We start from the raw sequence: 6,000 nt of genomic DNA on the forward strand, positions 1-6,000 counted from the left end.
CGTTTGCATCAAAATTTCTATTCAAATTTTTATTTGAATTATGACATCAACAGGGATGCTTTGAAACGTATCTTTTGAAGAGAAATTTTTATAATTCTTGTGATTATTGATATTTTCTAGAATTAAAAAAGCTAGTTCATATTAAAAAATATATTTAGACCATGATAAAAATATACTAAGGTAGAACCGCTGAGAGTCACTTTTAAAATTCTTGACGTTTCCAAACAATTTAATTTTTAAATTTACTCACAAACTCACACACACATTTTCATTTTCAATCTCAAGCAACAACAATTTCGAACAATTTCATTTTTTTATTTTCACATTTATATGATTTTAAAATGTTGGCAAACGTCAGAAAAAAATCATGGCCGACAAATTGAGAGAACGGTTATACCTTGCTATGTTTTTATCATGATTTAGACTACAAGTATGTAATAGGGCATTCGCACGAGGCGATTTTACAGGCAACAAAAGTTGAATACGAAGTTGAATGAGAAGTTGAAAGTGAAAAAGTTGCCATCCCTATTCAGACGAGGCGATTTTCGATTCAACACGAATCGTTATTTACATTATTGAAAATGAATTTAAATCTCAAAATTTTATTAATTGGCGTAAATTTGGTAAGCCAAGCGTTGGTAGAAGTGCTTTTAGCGAAGCTGAAAGATAAAATAAGAGTTAAAAAGTAAAAAAGAAAAAAAGTGTGTATACAGAACAGTGTTGGCATTTTTGGTACAATTGTACTTGTTTGATACAATTTCATTTACAATATCCTTTCCTACCACGCAGTACTTTTTAGTACAATTTTGTAATGAATACTAAAAATATATAGCTCTGAAAATTCACAGCAATAAATTTTTTGTATTCTCTTTTGTTCGCCTGTTCGTATTTACCATTGTAAGTTTCGAAAAATGGCTTGAACGAACCAGTATAATATAGCCTAGGCAAATTTTTAAAGAAACTTTTCGATACTATGTTTTATTAAAACAAAATGTCGAAGTCAGCTTCATATAGAAACAAAGTCTTCGTTAGTTATAAGAAGAGATTTCCTTAAATATAATGCCTTTACGGCACTCACGTATTGACAAGATTTTACTTTTTATTTTTTTATTCCTTAATTTTGATTATCTGTTTATAAAATATAATGTATTCTTTAAGAAAAACGGTATAAACCCAAGATTAAATCTTTGCGAAACATCCAAAAACCAACATACTTTCGTAAAAATTTCGAGCTTTATTAATACTCTATAGTTTTTAGCCCATTCAATTTTAGTATAATAAAGTGCAAGTTTAAAGTAGCTGGGACTTACCGTTGAACTTGGCAATTTTTTTTGTTGACGATGTCAGCCATTTTCTTCCATACGAAGTGTCTTCGATGATTTTTTTATATGGAGAAAATTAGCAACACCTTCATCAAAGAAATCTTAAAAAACTTAGTTATATTAAAATTTAATGGGCTAAAAACCGCACACTCAAAAGAAATCTAGGAAATCGAATTAAAAAGCTCGAAATTTTTACGAAAGTGTGTTGGTTTTTTTAATGTTGCACAAAGTTTGAACCTTGGATTTGTACGGCTTTTCTTAAAATATAAACCGTATTTTTACAAAAAATAATTAAAATTGAATAATAAGATCAATGGTCAAATCTTGTCGTAAAGTTTTGATAAGCACTTGAAATGCTATTAAAATGTCAAATTTTAGTACTGAATCCAAAGGAAAATGTCTCTTTTATCCATTAATAATAACTTAAATAAGCTTTTTGTTAAGATGTATACCTGAAAATGTGTGCATACATATTTGCGTTAAATGCAGTACATGTGCACGTGGAATCAATTTGTAAAAGTGTAAAATACGTAAACGTATGTACATTAACAATAAAACTTTCTCATGAATACCATAAAATCATTGGTCTTTAAGGGAATATACTAAGAAAATATATGAGCGAATTAAAAAGTATATACAATTTATAGCCGAAAAGTACATTTTTTTGTATAGATTTCGTACTGAAGGAACAATTTCATTTCCCAACACTGATACAGAATGTATACAAACACAGGGTTGCAAGGAAAAATAGTTGAACGAGCTCAAAGTTGGCTGGCGACCAACTTTGTTGAAAGCGATTAGTTGAAAGACCGTTCGGACGAGGCGATTTTTGCTTTCAACTAAAAGTTGCCTGAAAAATCGCCTCGTGCGAAAGCCCTTTAATGTACGTTTATTACGAACTGAAACGATTTTAATGAGTATTCATAGCTTCATAGCAGTTACATCAAAATGCATATTTGACAAGAAAGAGTACAAGATTGCCCCGTCATAGTGGCGATGACATTTCTGTACAAAAAGTAAACAAAGCCGAATTGCATGTTAAAAGAAAATATCAGACCAGCCAATTTTCTCAATAATAAATTTTTCGATAGTAAGCGTGTTTTAATTGCGCTGAATTCTAAAAATATATGAGTTACAATGACAATTAATAAGGAAAATGTGAAAAAGCGGTGATTTTTCTGGAAGTATAAGTGAATTTCAGTACATTTAAAGTTTCTGATACGTCGTTTACTTTTAGATCAGAATTATCAAAATCGACAAATTCAAAGTAGGGGTATGTCTGACGGTGCCACCTTTGTTCGCTGCATCGTGCATATTGGGCAAATGACGTTTTTAAATGCATTTTACATACAAACATATGTACCAGTTCAAGATGAAAAAAGAAACCAAAATTAGTAATTTTTTTATGAATGTAGTTAAAAAAAGTTCACAGAGGAAATGCCGGTAATCAATCTATCGGCAATCACATAAAATCTATGTAGGGAAATTTAGATGTCAACAGAATAATAACTACAATAAAAAGCACCACAGAAGTGTGAGAAGCAGGCAATTTTTCAATCTGAGCAAAAAATTCTTTAAATGCCGTTGTAAAAAGGTCAATACATTTCTTATAAAATAGTTTGATTTTTGATGGGTGGTATAACTCAGTGAAACGGTTATTAAAGAAAATAAAATTTTTAAAAGTAATAAATAGGAAAAAAATGCACTAAAAATGTGAATTTAAATATTTTACCCAAATTCATAAAAAATTAAGAAATCGATTTTTTTATAAAAATGTCACTGTACAGAGCTATTTAAATCTATTTTATTTTTTATGAATAACGTCATTAGCATATACCGTTTTTATAAATGAATCTTGTAGCGTCGCGCTATATACATACATAGGTACATATACAGCCGGGCTCCCATTTCCACGTACTTTTGCGATTTGCGTTTTTGTAAAATTCGTACGTTTTTATTTTTGGGTGCTCCTGAATTCGCAACTTTTTGTTCCATTTTCCACATCGTTTCCAGCATTCTTAAAAGTCATCCCTTGAAGGTATGCAACAATCATCGCACATGTATCGTCCGCACCAAATCGTAAATCTTCGTTGCTTCGATAAATTGTCGTTGCCCAAAACGGAGATGTGTATAATAAATAGTGAATTAAACATATAAAATCAACATAAAAAGTTAATTTTAGAACGCCAAAAGTATCGCAAAATATAATGGGCATAATCAAAAATAAATTTAAACTAAGCTAGTTTGTTATTTATGTTAATTTTAACATTTACTTTTCATTCCACCGTCTCATTGGCAACCGATTTGAAACCGCAAAAATTTTCCGATTTGCGAATATTGGAGCACGTAATTATGCGATTTGAAAAGTAAAACGCAAAATATTTGCGATTCTGAAAATGGGAGCACGGCTGATATATATTTTGGCTGGCGAAATATGTACTTTTGCCAACTAATTAAAAAAGCGTATGATTCAATTTAACCACATTAAAAAAGTATTTAAATATTTTATGGCGCAACACAGCAACACTTTTTGTTTCACGAAACCCTTGAATACGAGCCTGTCATCTATTTCTTCTATTTCGACATTTCGCTATTTTACATTTCTTTCATTTAACGTCATTCGCATTGTCACATTTCTCAAATTCGTTTTTGCTTCGACATTCTGCTATTTCATAATTATTTCATTCTCATGTCATCCATCTTCCATTTCTTACCTTCCATTGCCGTTCGCATCGTCGAACGTGCCTGTCAAACACTGCCGCCATCATGCTTTTCAGTTTGGCAGGCACGTCCGCTGTTTGGCAGGCACGTCCGTTGTTAGAAAGAGAATAGACAAAAAGGGGCATAGGATTCCATACTTGTAAGTATATACGATGCTTCACATGTATGAACGCCTGGTATTGGGAAATGAAAATATCGTTTTTTACAAATAAACAGTGGACATAAAGAGTGGCCGCGTGAAAATGGGCACATATGTATTTTAAAAAAGAACATCGTATGCATATATGTGGATAAACCATGGACTGAATGATGAAATCTGCTATCATTCGATGGTTGTTATGCATGATTCAATAATAGAAAGGTTTTGTAATAAAACAGTCTTCTCGCTCCCACACATAAAATCGGCTCCTTTACTTGTGCAGAATGTTGCTTACTCTATAGTTTCTAGTGATATTAGCAGTAAAACCAAAAATTCATCATACTAAATATTCGTTGGCATCGCCTTCGTTTGCGTAATTTTCTAGAACAAGTGTAGAATAACGACCGTTTAGCTATAAAATAACCAAAAATGCCGATTGATAGAACTTTTTACGCTGATTTCAACGGTACCAAATTTATTTGGCGCAGGTAAAAAATAAAGAAAATATAATAGGTTTATTTGTATTTTTTATTATCACTAAATTGTTGAAACCCAAAAGTAGATCATGATAAAATATGTAATATCGAATTAAAGATAATAACTTGTACTTTCTAAATAATATAAATTTCTTTACCATTAATTATGTCGTTTTTTTTACAAAAAGGTTATTTCATGGAAAAATAACATTTGTTCGTTTTTTAGTGGTTTTGGTTTAAAAATACAAAAAGCTATAAATTATGTACATCAGCTGAAGAACAAATTAATTATCTTTATGGTGACGTCATTAGTTTTTTAATCGGTTATATAGTTCATAAGGTATTAATATTTAAAATATCTAAAAGCTGAACTTTAACCTTCTAGAACGTCTTCATTTTTTACTTGCGCCAAATAATTTTGGCATGGTTGAAATGAGCAAAAAAAAAAAATATATTGCAAATTCTCATAGAATTAATAATACACATTTTACTTCTACTTTGCGTACTTTTTGTAGTACCATTCTACTACCGTTTTCGCAAAAGACGATCACATTCTTCCCCTTTCTCCTACTTCCAAAATACAAATCTAGATAAAGGAGTGTCAAATTTTAGCTGTCACAAATTACACAACCTTGTATTATTGAATCATGGTTGTTATGCATAATTATTTCACGTTCTGCATATTTACCAATCTTTTAAAGAAAAAAATTATAGATACCAATTGTCTTGGAACATTTTACACTCAGTTTTTAAACAACCAAAACTATAAATTTGTACAATCTGTTCATGTGCATCAAACTGCGTTTCATGCGTGGAGGAGTCCAAGCATAAGCATCCATTCGTAGGACATGGCTTAGCCCGCGTGGCCGCTGTGCATTGATATATACGCGACACGTATGTCAATATCGTTTAAAAGTTCATACACCTCATTATTCCATCATCTAAACTTACTTATTTTTCTTAGTGTATAAAATTTGATTGGAACTGAATTAGAGAATGCACACATAGCAAAGTGTTCATTTATCTGGAAGCTAATTCAGTATTGAATTCTGTTTACTTCAGTATTCTCAGTTTTTTATTCAGGTATTTACCACCTTGCTGTGTGAAATTAATTTTTTTTTTTTGAATGACTGTAGATCAAGGTACATTGAACAGGTAGTATCAGTAGAGCAGCTGATTTGATTTATTTTCAAATTATTTGGTCTCGAAAATGTCAAATATTTTTAATTTTTTCTCACAAAAATTCTGAATTGTTAAAATCCATTTGCATGTGAAACCTTTTTCCATACAAAACAAGCGATTGAATAGCAGCTTTTGGAACGTTCGCCCAACTCAGCAGCAC

The 6,000-nt window shown here is 30.9% G+C and overlaps 1 protein-coding gene across 1 annotated transcript in view; it reads left to right on the top strand.

Annotated features, from left to right (window-relative positions):
• The window catches only part of fws (Conserved oligomeric Golgi complex subunit 5 four way stop), a 75,005-nt gene that overhangs the window by 60,803 nt on the left and 8,202 nt on the right, over positions 1-6,000 (top strand). The gene's annotated exons all lie outside the window — the stretch shown is intronic.

Source organism: Rhagoletis zephyria, unplaced genomic scaffold (genome assembly GCF_001687245.7).
Source record: "Rhagoletis zephyria isolate East Lansing unplaced genomic scaffold, Rhagoletis_zephyria_1.1 Rzeph_scaffold_00291, whole genome shotgun sequence".
Taxonomy (NCBI): domain Eukaryota; kingdom Metazoa; phylum Arthropoda; class Insecta; order Diptera; family Tephritidae; genus Rhagoletis; species Rhagoletis zephyria.